Source organism: Giraffa tippelskirchi, chromosome 11 (genome assembly GCF_054371585.1).
Source record: "Giraffa tippelskirchi isolate mGirTip1 chromosome 11, T2T-mGirTip1v1.2.pri, whole genome shotgun sequence".
Classification (NCBI taxonomy): Eukaryota; Metazoa; Chordata; class Mammalia; order Artiodactyla; family Giraffidae; genus Giraffa; species Giraffa tippelskirchi.
The window spans coordinates 10881174-10898784 of NC_137285.1; the positions used below are offsets into that span (position 1 = coordinate 10881174).

Genomic DNA, 17611 nt, shown 5'->3' on the forward strand with positions numbered 1-17611 from the left:
GTTCTACTTTGTGTAATTGAAATTGATACGTGTTTCATTCTGTGAAACACTGTACACATTGTAATATACCTCAACTAGTTGATGGAACAGCCAGTTGAAGAGGCGTCTGCCCCAGTGGAGTTGGGGTGTGCCACTCTTCTAGCATGGGGAGGGGAAGCTCTCTGAACCCCACTGTTTAGGGTTTTTATGGAGATCCCATCACAGATTTCCCTGTAGCTCAAACAGTAAAGAGGCAGACCAGGGTTCAATCCCTGGGTTGGGAAGATCCCCTGGAGAAGTGAATGGCAATCCACTCCAGTATTCTTGCTTGGAGAATTTCATGGACAAAGAAGCCTGGCAGGCTACAGTTTGTGGGGTTGCAAAGAATAGGATGTGACTGAGCGACTAACATAGTCCACAGTCCACATCACAGACATGATTGATTAAATCATTGGCTTTTGATGATTAACTCACAGCTCTAGCCCTTACTCCCTTCCTGGAGGTTGGGAGGGGTTTGGGGCTGCAAGTTCTAATCCTCTAATTATGTCTTGATCTTTCCATAACCAGCTTCCATCCTGAAACTCTCTAGGGGCTCCCAGCAACCTGTCATCTCATCAGCATAAAAATACACTTATCACTACAGAGATCCCAAGGGTCTTAGAAGCGCTTGTGTCAAGAACAGGGGACTAAGACCAACTACTGTAACAAAAGATGCTCCTAGCACTTTGTTGGGGGCTTCCTAGATGGCTCAGTGGGTAAAGAATTGCCTGCAGTGCAGGAGACGCAGAAGGCACGGGTTCAATTCCTGGGTCAGGAAGATCCCCTGGAGGAGGTAATGGAAACCCACTCCAGTATTCTTGCCTGGAAAATCCCATGGACAGAGGAGCCTGGCGGGCTGCAGTCCAGAGAGTCGGACATGACTGAGCAACTAAGCACACAGCACCCTGTCATTTAGGAAATGACAAGAGTCCTAGGAGCTCTGTGTAAGCAACCAAGGACGGAGACCAAACGTGTTTGGTATTATACCACAGTCACTAACTATCTCAGTGTCTTTAGGTTACGGATTGATCTCCTGATCCTTAGCTTCTGGGTGTCCCATAGGACGACAAAAGTTGTTTCCTTGGTTGTTCTGAGGCCTGAGTGAGTTAATACACTTGGAGCATTCAGAATTATACCTTGTGGCTCCAATAAGTGCATAATTTCTTCACCCTGAGCTGTGAACCTAGAGAAAAAGATTGCATAACACAGATTTTGAATCACAGTGGTGCAGCTTCCCAATGTTTATGGATTTAGGGCACTCCCTGGGGGTATAATTAGAATCAGATTATGGGAAATGTAGATCCACTCTGCCATCTATTTCCCTCCTTAGTTTAAATACAGGCTCCACTGCAAGTCACTCTCCCCAGGTGAGCTGAATAATTAACGCCAGTTCTGATAATCCTGCCTGACTCAAAAATGGTTCATTATTACTAATAACAGCAACTGCCATTGATTGAATGGCTTGTTCTGTGCCAGACTCTGCCCTGAGCCCTTTTCTAGCATGGGGTCTAGAGTGAAGCATTCTCATAGAAACCTTAGTTCAGGTGCCACTCTTGCCTCCTCCAAGCAGTTTGTCTTCAGGCAAATCACTTCCCTTTTCTCTGAGCCTCAGTGTCCTCACATGTAAAATAGGAAGACAGGAGCTGCATCAACAAAGTTGCGCTAAAGGTTAAATGCACAACCAATGCAAAACTTTTTCGCCTGAAGCTGGGCACGCCATAAGCACTTGATAAATGTTCACTTTTATTGTTATCATCATGTTCCTCAATCCTGATGGAAGCCCTCTGAGGTAGATATGAAAAGCGTTTGGCTCGTTTCATATGGCAACACTCTGACAAACAGATGCCTTCAATGTTTAAATCCGTTTCCCTTTACAATCTTTTCTTCACAGTGTATTTGGGAGCGGGGATGTAAATTAGCCCCTTATCAACAGGAAAGTGGGTATATACGTTAGATTCATGCCACTGAAAATGAATGAGCTTGGGCTCTGTGAATCAATGTGCGTGAATCCTCCAAAAAACATAATGTTGAGAGCAATAAAAGCAAGTTGCCCCTAAATGCATACAGAGTATTATTTCTATAAAGTTTAAAACTATGCAGAGCAATTGAATAAAGTCAGGGATACATATTACACACATGGGTAGTAAAAGTATAGAGACACATGAGACTGAAAACACCACCTTCATAGCAGAGATTCCCTCAGTGGAGGTGGTGGTGGGTATGGTTGAGGAGGGGGCACACAAGAGCCTTCAGATATATTGGGATGTTTATTTCTTTTTTAAAAAAAATATTTATTTTTGGCTGTGCTCTGTCTTCATTACCGTACAGGCTTTTCTCTAGTTGTGGAGAGTGGAGGCTATTCTCTAATTGTGGAGCATGGGCTTCTCATTGTGGTGGCTTCCCTTGTTGCAGAGCACAGGCTCCAAGGCATGTGGGCTCAGTAGCAGCAGCTCCCAGGTTCTAGAGCAAATGCTTAGTAGCTGTGGTGCATGGGCTTAGTTGTTTCACAGTGTGTGAGATCTTCCCGGACCAGGTATCGAACCTGTGTCTCCTTCATTGGCAGCCAGATTCTTTACCACTAAGCCACTAGGGAGCCCTGGATGCTTATTTCTTAATCTGCTATTGGAGGCATTTATTATCTTTTGTGTCTTTTGTCGACTAAAAAATATAGTTACAACCTGAAAGTAGAGAGTTATTTTATTTGGTGGGAATATTTAGGACTTAGAGCCAGGGAAACACCATCTCAGTAGCTCTGAGAAAACTGCTCCAAGGAGGCAGGAGGGAAAGTCAGGCTCTATACAAGTTTGCAACAAAGGGAGCAGGCAGTTGAACATGGAAGATCAGGTATCAGTTAAGTAATTTAGCAATCTATGTATGGGAAGATGCAAGCCTCTGGGCTCACTGAATTCATTCCTTTCATATGCACCTCAGCTGTCTGGGGCCAATCCTGTTTCCTTGTTTACCTTGCTTCTAGCATTCTCCCAATTCCTCAGCAAGCACCGTGGAGGGTGGCAGCATCCACTGGATTGAAGTTTTGAGAGCCCTCATTCACATTTGGCAAATAGAAGGGGAAAAGTTGAAAGCAGTGACAGACTTCCTCTTCTTTGGCTCCAAAATCATTGTGGATGGTGACTGCAGTCATGAAATCAGAAAACAACTGCTTCTTGGTAGGAAAGCCATGACAAACCTAGTCAGTGTGTTGAAAAGCAGAGACATTACTCTGCCAACAAAGGTCCGTATAGTCAAGGATATGGTTTTCCCAGTGGTCACGTACAGTTGTGAGAGCTGGACCGTAAAGAAGGCAGAATGCCAAAGAATTGATGCCTTCGAACTGTAGTGCTGGAGAAGACTCCTGAAAGTCCCTTGGACAGCAGGGAGATAAACCAGTCAATCTTAAGGGAGATCAACCCTGAATGTTCACAGGAAGGACTGATGCTGAAGCTGAAGCTCCAGTATTTTGGTCATCTGATGCGAACAGATGACTCATTGGAAAAATCCCTGATGCTGGGAAAGATTGAGGGCAGAAGGAGAAGAGGGCATCAGAGGATGAGATGGCTGGACGACATCACCGATGCAATGAACATGAACTTGGGCAAACTCTGGGAGATGGTGAAGGACAGGGAGGCCTGGCATGCTGCAGTCCATGGGGTCACAAAGAGTCAGACACGACTGGGTGACTGAACAACAACAAATTTGCATTTGATGGCTGTGACATTTCTCGTTTATTGATATGGCAGGAGATATTTTCATTTCACACCTTGAACATACATCTCACGTGGGTAACAGTAATTTTAAAAAATTGCACCCCAGCCATAAGGAAAGGAATTTAGGGACCCCCTCTGTATTCTTGAGATTCTGCCCCCCCCACAAACCATCAAAGATTCTTTAATCTTCCTGAACCCAAAGCTTCTCTCCACCAACCTCCATTTCTTCTTAGTGCCTCAGTAACAAAACCCCAAGCCCACCTGGCTCAAAATGGAGCTTCCTGGCAGCCAGGTTCTCAATTTGCATGTTAAAGAAGCACTTTTTTTTGCTTTCCCCACCTGTGTTTTAATCACCCGTTCATCTCCTTGGCTTCATTCTGTTCACCTCCAAACACTCCCAGATATCCATTGGCCCTTCTTGGGGTGGGTGTGTGGAAGAGATGGCAGGAGGTATACTTACTACTCTTCCTGGAAAATCCCATGGACAGAGGAGCCTGGTAGGCTGCAGTCCATGGGGTCGCCAAGAGTCGGACACGACTGAGCGACTTCACTTTCACGCATTGGAAAAGGAAATGGCAACCCACTCCAGTGTTCTTGCCTGGAGAATCCCAGGGATGGCAGAGCCTGGTGGGCTGCCGTCTGTGGGGTCGCACAGAGTCGGACACGACTGAAGCAACGGAGCAGCAGCATACTTACTACTGCAGAAATGGGACCAACCTTATCCGGCAGGACTGAGACAAGTCATCATATGTAGGGCTCCTCTTCTCCAATCCCAACTTCTTTGTAAGAGAAGTTTTATTAAAATGCATACCAAAAGCAGTCTTGAAGTGAAAAGAGAATGCAATATACCGCTCCTCACCTTCCAGCATACTGCCTAGTTGTGTGTGTGTGTGTATGTGTGTGTGTGTGTTGGTTGTAGATGACTGAAGGAGCAACATTTGCCAAGCCATCAGCTCTGGCCTTCTTGATAGCTGACCCTTTGATCTGGAACTCCATGGTAGGAGAAGTTCTATCAGTAAAGTAAGTACATTTTCCAGTTGGCCAAAACATACACCCCTGAGGTCATCTATATTTATATGCAGAACGCAAGGTTCAGAGAGGTTAAGTGATTTTTCCAAGGGAACACAGCTGGTAAAGTGGCTGAGCTGATACCTGGTAGATCAAGACTGTGTTTCTATTTGCTAATGTATAATTAAAACTTTTCTATTTTACTGAGGGTGATTTTAATGACAGTCATTCCAAGAATCGCTTCCCTGGTGGCTCAGACGGTAAAGCATCTGTCTGCGATGTGGGTGACCCGGGTTCGATCCCTGGGTTGGGAAGATCCCCTGGAGGAGGAAATGGCAACCCACCTCAGTACTCTTGCCTGGAAAATCCGGATGGAGGAGCTGGGTAGGCTACAGTCCATGTGGTCGCAAAGAGTTGGACACGACTGAGCGACTTCACTTTCACTCCAAGAATCACCCCTCTTTTTTTAATTTATTTTTTATTTATTTTAATTGGAGGCTAATTACTGTACAATATTGTGGTGGTTTTTGCCATACATCCACATGAATCACCCATGGGTGTGCATGTGTTCCCCATCCTGACCCTCCCTCCCACCTGCCTCCCGATCCCATCCCTCAGGGTCATCCCAGTGCACCAGCCCTGAGCACCCTGTCTCATGCATCGAACCTGGACTGGTGATCTATTTCACATATGATAATATACATGTTTCAATGCTATTCTCTCAAATCATCCCACCTTCGCCTTCTCCCACAGAGTCCAAAAGTCTGTTCTTTACATCTGTGTCTTTTGCTGTCTCGCATATAGGGTCATCGTTACCATCTTTCTAAATTCCATATATATGCATTAATATACTGTATTGGGAATCACCTCCTTTTAAAAACTGTTTTGCTTTCTAAAAGAGGGTAGGGGAACAATTTAACTTTTTTCCTATGTTATAAAATTCAGTTATGCATCCTTTCCGAAGTTATACTCTCAGGTGTGTTTGAGGAGCAGGTGAGAAAGAAGCTAACATGTATTCACCAATGACCACATACCAGGCATCTGCTAGACATCTTACACATTCCTATTTATGTTCCCTATTATCTGTTATTATTCCCATTTTATAGATGAAGAAACTGTGGCTCAGTGTGTATTCATTATCGATCACTATATAACAATGAACAGCTTTAAACAACAAACATTTATGATCTTCCATAGTTTCTGAGGAATCAGTGTTTCGGGAGCAGCTTAGCTGGGTGGTTCTGGCTGAGAATTTCATGAGGTTGCAATCAGAGGGTGGCAGGGGCTATAATCTCTTCTCTGAAGATGTGACTGGGGCTGAAAAATTTACTTCCATTCACATGGTTGTTGGTCAGAAGCCTCAGTTCCTTGCCTCATAGATCTTTCCATAAGCTACCTTCTTGACTTCACAGCATGGCATGATCCAGGAGAGACAAAGACCACGATGGAAGCCGTGATAACTTTTAAGACTTAGTCTCTGTAGGTGAACATTGTCAATTCTGCTTTATTCTGTTTGTTAGAAGGGGAGGAGAATTAGGCTCTACACCTCTTGAAGGTGGAAGATTTAAAGAATTGGTACTTATTTTAGAACTACCACACTCAGGGAGGTGCCATCAACCTGCCGAAGTTCATAGGGTTTGTAAGTGGTTAGATGCAACCATAGTTCTAGATGGTTTCACACTCTTTTTCTTTTCACTGTACTGTGATTTCTCCCTGACTGAGGAATGGAGAGCTGTTTGCACTTATGCTTATTTGCCCCAGACTGCAAACCTCTTTATTTGCTTTTAAAGCATTCCCCTTTCTATCTGCCTAACTATCATCTGTCACATCTAAGCAACATCCTTCTTATTCTAAATTGGAATTTTGAATCTCCTATGAAATTGGGAAACGTGGCAACTTTTAGTGTGAGTTGTGTGTCCACTGAGAGTAGACTCTGAGTGACTATTTGGGGTTTCTTTTTCATCAGGTGGCATTTATAACATTTTGGAGTGCTCTGAAAGCTTTCTTCAATTATTCCTGATTCTTCGTCTTGCAGATCATTGAGGTTGTGAGTAAGGTTTGGATAAAATAATGATAATTATAAGGGTCTGTTTAATTTAACCTTCGTATAACTCTTCAGAGTTTTCAGAGGTCATTTATACACAGCATATCACCTGATTCTCACAAAAAACCCATTAATAAAATGGAGGCAAGTGATACGATCTTCTGGGTAAGCTACGTTGAGCCACCACTTACCTATGTACCTTTGTTCTCTTGATACCTGCTTGGCACTGACTCCTTGCCTACAGGCCACACCTCTGTCTTTCTGCTGGCTCCTACAGTCAACAGAGCCATAGCAGTTTGTGGTCTTGGAACTGTAAGGGTAGGGAAAACTTTTCTTCTACCCTCTTAAGTTATGTCTTGTAGGACTGCAATTAAATACAAGCGCCAGATTAACGGAAGAAAAGACAAACAGATTTTATTCATATTAATATTTTTATGTGCACAAGGGCTTTGCAGAAGTGAAAACCCAAAGAAAAGATTAAGTTCAAGGGTTTATATGCCATCTTAGCCAAGAGTGATAAATTGTGGAGAAGTGACTAGTCAAAGAAAAAGGGGATTTGGGCTCCATATGGATGGTCAGTTTGAGGAAGGTGATAGACAATATATGGTAGACAAAGGCTTATTAAGGATTGTTATGCAGACTAGACTCAAGTAATCTCTAATGATAAAAGTGGTTCTTTACTTGGTAGGGGAGAAGAGGACACTTCTATATGTGGAAACATCTCACTTTTACAAGGAAAACTTATGCCTTATTTTTAGACAGAAAGAGGATGGTAGAGAGCTCTTCCTGTGTGTGCTATTTTCTCAGTTGCATTCAGCTTGAGATAGTTCTTATGTCAAAGTGGCATATTGTGGGTGGTATTCTGATCCGCATCAGAGTTAATATTCTAATTTGCATTTACTGTTGTGAAAAGAGCATAGGTTTGTGTTAAACTTGGGTTCAAATTCCAGCTTTACCATTTACTAGATGTGGGTCCTCAGGCAAGCAACTTTATTTCTTTGAATCTATAAAATGGGGATTAAAAACAATACCTACTTCATTGGACTGTTACAAGGATTAGATGATACATAAAAAGTGCTTAGCTTAGTGACTGCAAGATAGTCAACACCCAAAGGCACCTTACATTTCTGAACACACTTGCCCTTATAAAAGCCACTTCTCTGTATACCAAGATCTCAGCTTGCTGCGTGACTTGGAGACATTCCTTGGCCTCTCAAACTACCTTCACTTCTAAAATGAGTGTGTTCAATTGCATAATTCCCGAGGTTCCTTCCATCTCTTAACAATTAACACCTCTGGATTGCCTATACAGCACACCCATACTATTTACTTAAAAAAATCTATTCAGTATATCCGGCTTGCCTTTGCTTGCTGTAGTAATTTGAGATAATAGTTGCACAGAAGTAATAGAAGCCAGAGGGGTTGTTCAGAATGTTTTTTTACATGCAGGGATTGAGCAACATACTTATGTACATAATTACCTTTTCTTTTCCTTTGCAGTCTAGGAGGTCATATTGAAAAGCTAGCAGTGATTTCTTTCCCCTCCCCTTGGCTCAAGAAACTGGCAAATGCAGTTTTATGTTAATTGGAAGACATGCTAAATAGCATAAGAAAAAGAGAGGCACTCAGTTAGAAAAAGTGCTTTTAATCATCTACCTAAATGTGAGTGTCTGATGGGTTTGCAGGAAGTTCTGCAGCCCCCTTAGGGAAGCTTTCCCTGTCCTCACTAGAGTTGATGAATAACGGATTCCAAGCAGGGCTCTGCACACCAGTAAACTGAATTCTTCCTGAATCCTCTTTCCAATTTCTCCTCCCCCACAAATGCCTAGCTGTGATTTTGGCCCTAACTCTTGTTTGTTAAATACACTGTTCTTTGCTCAGCACGTGCTCCATTTTATGGCTAACAGAAAGGCAGTTTGATCTGAAGTCACCCTCCTGCTCTAAAACCTTCAGTGCTTCCCTATTGCTCACTGCATTGAATACCGGCTGCTCAGCCCAGAATCTTAACTTTCCTGGGAAGCCAGAGCAGTTAACTTGCTTCTCCCCACACATGCCCTGGGATTTAAAAATTTGCCCTCATATGATTCATTCTCTTCCCTCCAACTTCTGTGCTCTTCTTCCCTTTCCTATTTTTCTACCTATCACCATCATACTCAGATTACCAGGACCCAGAGGCAAAGGATTTCTCTTCCAAGAAGACTTTCAATTCCCTCTCTGTTCTTTGAATCACTGTTAGGTTTAATTTCAGGAACTCAGTATCTAGTTAAGTGGTTCCAAGCACAAGCTTGGTAATCTGACAGACCTGGGATTGAATCTGGGTTCCGTCACTGTGCTACCTTGGCAAAGTCACTTCCCCTCTCTAATTTTTAAACTTATTGTCTGTAAAATGAGGATAATGATATTTACTTCTTTGTGTTGTTGTGGGGAGTAAATGAAATGATGCATATGAAACAGTATACTGCCAGGTTCATGTTTATTTTTAGAAACGGAATGTATAATAATGTATTTTATATTTGTTTCTTCCTACTTTTTGGTAGCACGTACCACAATCAATGCCCACTGTCCTCCACCCACCACTCCAGCCAGAGTGCTAGCTCCTTGCAAACTCATCTCTATCACTGGCTGGTAAAATTGCATCATGGACTTTAATTCTTTCTTGTAGCCAAGATTTATTTTGGTTAACATTTGCCGTCTTCAATGAGAGGGATGTAAACAAAAATGTAAAAGTGTTATATTTGGAATTTATAACCCTAAATAAGTGTAAAAGAAAGTTAAACATTCGCATGTTGTGTTCTCTAAGTTTGTAGCATTTATACTCCCAAAGTTATTAAAGCTTAAAACTGCCCTAAAATTTTTGGTATACCCTGTGTTTCCCCACCTCTGGTCTTTGGGTTCAGTTAGATGTTTCACTTTGGCACAAAGAGTGAGAAGGAAGTGATGGTGCCACTGGGCCGAAGAGGTTGAGAGACGTGGAGCAGAGCCGCCAGGAGAGCCCAACCTTGATAAGGTGACCTGCATGTGTGTGCATGCGTGCTAAGTCACTTCAGTTGTGTCTGACTCTTTGCGACCCCCGGGACTGTAGCCTGCTAGGCTCCTCTGTCCGTGGGATTCTCCAGGCAAAAATACTGGAGTGGCTCGCCACTCCCTCCTCCAGAGGATGTTCCTGACCTGGGCATTGAACCCGTGCCTCTTATGTCTCCTGCACTGGCAGGCAGGTTCTTTACCACTAGTGCCATCATTGGCTGAAACTACAGAGATTTGGGGTGGTTTGTCACAAAGCAATAGTTACTGAATATACCCCTTTAACTACTGTCCTGCCCATGGTAGGTTCTTAGTAAATATTTATTGCGTTAAATTAGCAAATTCCCGTATTGTGCTTTGGGGAACACTTTTGTTCTCAAGGTTAGTTTTTTTTATTTCATTGATTAAGGACTTCTTTCAATTGAGATGTTAACTCATTAGGATATTTGGGGAAATTGACTTCTAAGATGGTAGGACTCAAGACTTGGCACAGGCAAATTTACTTGTGAAAAGCAAGCAATGGTTAATTTCCAAGGGCTTGAGCCTCTTTGTTAAACATGCAGTAAACTTTGAAAAGGGCTTCCCTGATGGCTCAGCAGGTGAAGAATCTGCCTGCAATGCAGTAAACACAAGAGATGCTGGTTCGATCCCTGGTTCAGGAAGATCCCCTGGAGAAGGAAATGGCAAACCCACTCCAGTATTCTTGCCTGGAAAACCCCATGGGCAGAGGGGCCTGGCGGGCTACAGTCCAAAGGGTTGCCAAGAGTCACACACGACTCAGCGACTAAGCACACAAAATTTGAAAAGAGAACATGAAACAGAAGCACACTTTTTTTTTGTACTACATATTTGAAACCTGGTGTGTATTTTACACTTAAAGCATATTGCAGTTGGGATGCTAAATTCCCATCTGAAGTATTTGATTTAGATTTCTTAAAATTTACAATTGGCAAAGTAGAGTCATATAACTAAATCTTCAGAATACATAAAATTTTTCTCATAACTGGATCAAATCTTGGTTTTAAAATTTATTAAAAATTCACATTTCTAGCCACATTTTGAATACTCAGTAGCCACGTGTGGCTTGCAGTTACTATACTGGGACAGTGCAGGTCTGAATGTTTCATGAGTATCATCTTCCCCAACCCCTCAAGGACTGTTTCTTATCCAGTGGTACCACCATACATCTGTATGTTAGAAGTTCAAGGATATTATCCTTGACCTCTTCTTCTCCCCTTTCTAGCATCCCACCAGTCAGGAGTCCTGTTGAATCCACCTCATCCATGGCTTACTGATCCATTGTCCTCTCTCCAGTCTGCAGTGACACTTCTCTAGGTGAGGCTCCTACTGTCTCTCACCTGAAATGACTGTATCAGTCTTCTTACTGGAGTCTCCTTTTCCTGTGGTCACTCCACCTTCTGCCACTCTTTTCTCCATCTGAAGACAGCTTGATCTTCCTAACATGCAGATCTGATCACTCCCTCCTTCTCCTGTGGCTTGCATCGTTTCCATGGCTCTCTGTGTCCCCTCAGATAAATTCTAAGCTCCTCAATGTGATTTATGAGGCTTTGCCAACTGCTCCATCCTCATATTTTCTGGTCCAGTCAAGCTATAATGCTGTCCCTTAAGTTTCCTCTGTGACCTCTGGGCCTTTGCACATGATAATCTGTCTGTCTGGAATGCCATTCCTTTCCCCGCTTCTACTTCCTGCTTATCCTTCAGTTTACTTCCTCTGAGAAGCCTCTTCAGATCCCCTTGAGTCTGCATTAGGTGCTCCTCGTCAATGCTCTTACATCTCTGGTACTTCCCTTCCCTGCCACCTTCTGGCATCAATGACAGAACTCTGTGTGGTTATGGACTAGTTGTGCCTTCTTCACTGCTATATTCCCCAGTCTCTAGAATGATGTCTAGAATAGGTACCTGGTAATATGTATTGAATAGATTACAGAACTTTCTTCTCAAACCAATCTGCCAGCTTGCATCCTACTCTTCAGAAGCATCTGGGTGATGGAAAGCAAATCCAATACTAACTTCTGGAAAATCACCCCCAATCCAAGTCTAACACATAGTGGGCCAATGGTCTTGGTACCCATGGTGACAGAATAGCTAGCACACCTCCCAGTGTGTACCTTGAGCCAATGGAGTAATTGTTCCACTTTTGCACCCTCGTTTGAAACTCACCAATGGCTTCCCAATGCATTTAGAATAAAACTCAGGCTCTCCCTACAGCCTGAAAAGTACTGAATGATCTGACCCTGCCCACCTCACCTGTCCCATCTTCTTTCTCCACCCTCCTCTGCAGCAAACCCTTTCCCTAGATCGTTTGACTTCATCCACACCATACCCATCATCACTCTGTTTCTACCTCAGGACCTTTGGATTTGCTGTTCTTTCTGGCTTTTCTTCTCGTTCTAGTCTCAAATGGCTTTCCCTTTGATAAGCCCTCTCTGATTTACCTAAAGTAGCCCCTTGCCCAGTCCCTCTGCATTCCCTTATCTAATTTTGTTGTCTTTGTGGTACTTAGACTTGTCTGAGATTGTTCTATGTATATACTTTTTCTGTTTACAGTTAGCCTCTTCTGCTTGAATGTACATCCCTTGTCATCTGATTCATGAATGGGAGCATGGCTGCTTCCCTAGTGCCTAGAACAGTGCCTTGAATCTTGTTCAGTCCCTAAGTCATGTCCAACTCTTTGTGACCCCATGGACTGTAGAGTGTCAGGCTTCCTGTCCTTCACTATCTTCCAGAGTTTGCTCAAACTCACATCCACTGAGTCGATGATGCCATCCAGCCATCTCATCCTCTCCCTGCTCCTCCTGCCCTCAATCTTTCCCAGCAACAGGGTCTTTTCCAGTGAGTCAGCTCTTTGCATAGGTGGCCAAGCATTGGAGCTTCAGCTTTGGCATCAGTCCTTCCAATGTATATTTGGGGTTGATTTCCCTTAGGACTGACTGATTTGATCTCCTTGCTCTCCAACGGACTCTCAAGAGTCTTCTCTAGGTGCTCAATATATACTTGTTCAGTGGATGTGCAATTGGATTGGATGTGCAATTAAGCTTTTTAGCAAGCAAAAATACTCCCAAGGATCAGTTTAGGCAGATTCCAAACATTCTTTCTTTCTTACTTTTTTGTTTGTTAATCAATTTTATTGGCCAGTGGTAATGATGTCTTTTCGTTTTTATATAATAGAACTGGTTCATGGTCCTGTGGTTTTATGGGTTTGGAAAAATGGATGTAGTCCTGTAACCACTACTGCAATCGGAGATGGTCAGCTGAACATTCTTTTTACTTCCCCAGGAAAGGTGTAAGAGTTCTGCCCCAGGGAGTTCCTGCCACTCTTCTGGGAATGTTTTAACCCTGCCTGGATCCTTACTTATCCTGTTCGGAGAATCTTAGAGAGAAATCATGGTCATTATTTCTTACTTTAGTGTTTAGTTCTAGCAAATAGAAATACTCTTACATAATTGTTCTAGTCAGGAAAGAAGATAAAAAGGAAAAAATAATGAGAGTTCCCTCAATGAAATTAGCAGCCTGCAGCAGGATAACTGTCCTTCCTACTCCTTAACTGAAATGGATGTACATATGGCTAGTGGCTGAAGCATTTGTCAGATATAGGTGCATCGGCCAGAATCTTAACTGTCGCTGCTGCATTTCCCCATGCTCTGCAGTGTGGCATTTTTGGAACACTAATGAAATCCGAACTATAAAGATTCCAGAGAAGAAATAAAGTGGAAACAAAGCAACCTCTTGCAGACCCACACTCTGCTTTAAATAAAGAGCAATGTCTTTTGAATAATTCATCCCCGCCTATCAAAATATTTTTTTTTTGAGGGGGTGGGCTATGTATTTGCAACTACTCCGGAGCCTCTTAATTTGCAGCTTTTGGTGCATTTTCAGGGCTGAAACAAGTCTGCTGACTTCTGTTTTATTTCCTATTGCATATCTAGATCTTAAAAGGCTGTTGGTGTGATTGAAATTAAACATATTGTTACCCCAGTTCTTAGAATGCACACCCCTTTAATGGGGCTGGGAAATCTTGTCATTGTTTTCTTCTCAGGAAGTTGTTAGCACTTCATTATTGTTCTGTTAAACTTTTCACCCATGACTGGGGTTCTTTTGTCTGCCCTTGGGGTTCCCTCAGAGAGTTTTACTTTTTAACTTCTAAGATCTTCCAGGTGAAATCCAAGGAGAGCATCTGGGTGTAAACAAGGTTATGCAAGGTGGGCTGGCTGGTGACAAAGTTCTTTTTTGTTGTTGTTCAGCCCCTAAGTTGTGTCCAACTCTTTGCAACCCCATGGACTGCAGCATTCCAGGCTTCTCTGTCCTCCACTATCTCCCGGAGTTTGCTCAAATTAGTGTACTTATTCAATAATAATAGTAAATTATTATTATATATTATTATTACTCCTATTTATTGAACTCAGACTCTGCTAGGTCTGTGTTAAGACCATTCTCTCCTAACCTCATTTAACGGACACAACAGCCCTGTGAAGTGGGTCTAATTATGCCCACTTTACAGATGGAGAAACACTCAGAGAGAGCTAAGTGCATGCCCAAGGTCACAGAGCTGGTAGAGGTCATTGTGCAGAGTGAAATCTAGAACTGTCTGACTTCAAAGCCCACAGTCTTCCTTGTTCTGCTAAATAGATGCTCCAGACTGAAGCATGAGGGTGGTAATCCAGGAGATTGGCTACCACCTGAGTTAGTTTAGGGCCTGGCTTTATGAGAATCCACCAGCCTGCTGGTTGGAGGGCCCAGGCATCCTATTCTCTGGAAATGAGGTGTCAGGGGTACTCTTGCTGGCCTGGTGATTCACAAGATAGTCTTTGCTGTCAGGCGGATCTGGGGTTTTGAATCCTGGTTCCGCCACTTCTTATTATGGTAGGCTTAATAATGGCCTCCAAATATGTTTCTGTCTTAATCCCTGTGAATGTTACCACACATGGCAAAAGGGACTTTGTAGATGTGATTAAGATGGGGAGATTATCCTGGATTATCTGGGGACCCAGTGTAATTTGAAGATCCGTATAAGAGAGAGGCAGGAGGGTCAGAGTTGAGAGAAGGAATATAACAACTGTTTTCATCCTTTCGGGCCACTACAACAAAATACCACAGACTGGGAGGCTTATCAACCACATTTAGTTCTCACAGTTCTGGAGGCTGCAAGTCCACGATCAAGATGCTGGAAGATTTGGTGTGTAGTGAGAGCCCAATTCCTGGCTCATCAATAGCTGTCTTTTCGCTGCGTTCACACAGGGTGAAAGGGATGAAGGACTGGGGTCTCTTTTTTAAGGGCACTTATCCCATTCATGACGGCTCTACCCTCATGATCTAGTCATCTCCTAAAGGCTCCATCTTCAATCACCACTACACTGGGAATCAATTATCAACATATGAGTTTGGAGGGGCATAAACATCCTGTCTATAGGAACAGGAAGCAGAGATTGGAATGATGTCCTTAAGAGATGGAGGAAGGAGCCATAAGCCAAGGATGGAATGCAGGCAGCTACTAGAAGCTGGAAAAGGCAGGGAAATAGGTCCTCCCCTCAAAGCGTCTAGAGGGAACCAGTTCTCCTGACACCTCGACTTTAGCCCTGGGAACCTGATTTCCGGCTTCTGACTTCCAGAACTGCAAGAGAATAAATCTGCGTTATTCTAAGCTCCTAAATTTATGGTATAGTGGCAATGGAGAACTAATACACCAGGATGTTTGTCTTTGGGCTTATGAATGATACTCTCTGAGCCTCAATTTCAGTATCTGTGAAATGGGCATAATAGTAACAATGCCTACATCATAGCCTGATACTGAAAATGAAAGGAGTTGATACGTGGAAGTTCCTTTATGCTTGGCACATAGTACATGTTGATTAAATGTTAGCTAAGACCCCGATGCTGGGAAAGATTGAGGGCAAGAGGAGAAGGGGGTGACAGAGGATGAGATGGTTGGATGGCATCACTGACTCAGTGGAAATGAATTTGAGCAAACTCTGGGAGATGGTGAAGGAGAGGGAAGCCCTGAGTTCTGCAGTCCATGGGGTCACAATGAGTTCAACATGACTGAGTGACTGAACAACGACCACAATGACTACTACTACCACTAATATTATTATTATTAATGCTAATATGGAGATAAGCATGCCAGTCAACCTGAAAATAAAAATCAACTCAGTAGCAACTTTGTGTTGGGCTAATTCATATCCTGTCTACTGGATATTAGATATTGGATATCCTGTCTATTGGATAAAATATTGCACTATTTTATATTGGGGGACTCATTCTATATTAGGGGACTCATGGATGAACTTCAGAGAATCTGTGGATTTCCTATAATCATATCCCAGGAGCCTGCATAGTACCTGGGACACAGCAGGTACTGCACAAATATTTAAGGAATAAGCAATGACAGCTAGAAATCGGTGTTTCTTTGCTTTTGTTATCCTTTTTTTTTTCCCTAGTAGCTTTGAGGAGTTTGGCAGACCCTAGCGTAACTGAAGACCTGCCTTATGGAGATGGGCTTGCCTTCTGCCCCCAGCCATCTGGCAAACCCTGGCGCCACCTCCCCAGGGCCACCAGCACTCACTCTCCCAACCCAGTGCCAGTCCTTCCCTGCTCTGGCCACCGAAGAGGAAGTCTCCATGGCAACAGTTTCAGGGGCATTGGGCCAACTGAAGCCAGAGGAAATGAAGGAGGGAAGGGTGCCCATGCCAGCCAGTGCTTCCTGGGGACACGCTTAAGCCAGTATGCTTTGGTCTCCAGTGGAGAGCTCAGCTGTAGAGGGTGGCAGATCCTATAGCAATTGAGGAGTGGCTGGGACTTGTCTTTCAGTGACTTCTTTCCTTTCCTTACTCCCTCCTTTTGTCACGTCCTTTCCCCAACCTTGTATAAGGATTCCAGTGCCTCCAAAGAACCTGAAGTTACCCACTGTTGTCAAGTAAAATCTCTGGGATTTCAAGCTGGCTCCCTCATATACTAGTAGTGTGACCTTGAGCAAGCTACCTAACCTTCCTGGGCCTTGGTTTCATCATCTGTAAAATGGGATTCTTGTAAACATGAATAGAGAATCTGTGGTGCCCTTAGCATGATGCCTGAAAGCTAGTAAATACTCAGTAAAATTTCCTCTATAATATCTGCTTGAAATGGGGAAACTGAGGCCTGGGTCCTGTTCTCTAGAATCTTCATGGTCAGCAATCCTATTTTCTCTTTCTCTGGGAGTAACTTCTCTTTCTTTCTCCCAATTAAATCTTCCCTGTCTGTTCCCTGTTCCCTGTCTCCCATCATCAGGGCCCTCCTAAATATCAGGTTGTTAGCCTCTGATGATCAGATCCATTCTCAAATGTTCAAGGCTGAGTTGGAGACTTTTAAAGGGTTTTTTGCATTTTAGAAGAGTATTCCTGAGACTTCCCTGGTGGTCCAGTGACTAAGACTCTGCTCCCAATGTAGTGGGCCTGGGTTTGATCCCTGGTGCCAGGAAAACAAGAGGGAAGAGACAAAGAAAAGCACTGAGTCTCTGGGGTCGGAGTTATCGAATGAGCTGTTCCTGCTGGTCCCTGCATGTAATTAAGACTTGCAAATCCATGTTGCTCAGGTGTTGGCGGCATTAATCCCAGGCACCTTGGGGCACCCAGCATCCCCAAATGGCTACTCTTGTCATTTTGCCAGTCTCCGTAGGGTGTGCTTGGACAGGGGCAGGTGGGATTCAGAGACGCTTGTGGCCATAGTGAACTCATTCATTTACTCACTCACTCTCTCTCCATTCGTTCCCCAGACAGTTATTACTAAGTTCCTTTTATAGATCAGTATCAGAGAGACAAAATGA

At 43.4% G+C, this 17611-nt stretch overlaps 1 protein-coding gene across 27 annotated transcripts in view; it reads left to right on the forward strand.

Annotated features, from left to right (window-relative positions):
- The window catches only part of RPH3A (rabphilin 3A), a 295693-nt gene that overhangs the window by 29109 nt on the left and 248973 nt on the right, over positions 1–17611 (forward strand). For 6 of the 27 annotated variants that reach the window (XM_081546344.1, XM_081546334.1, XM_081546352.1 and 3 more), the window contains exon 2: positions 6697–6777. The exons of the other annotated variants lie outside the window; for them this stretch is intronic. The gene's annotated coding sequence lies outside the window, so the exon portion shown is untranslated. The remainder of the gene's footprint in view (positions 1–6696; positions 6778–17611) is intronic. 27 annotated transcript variants of the gene reach the window in all.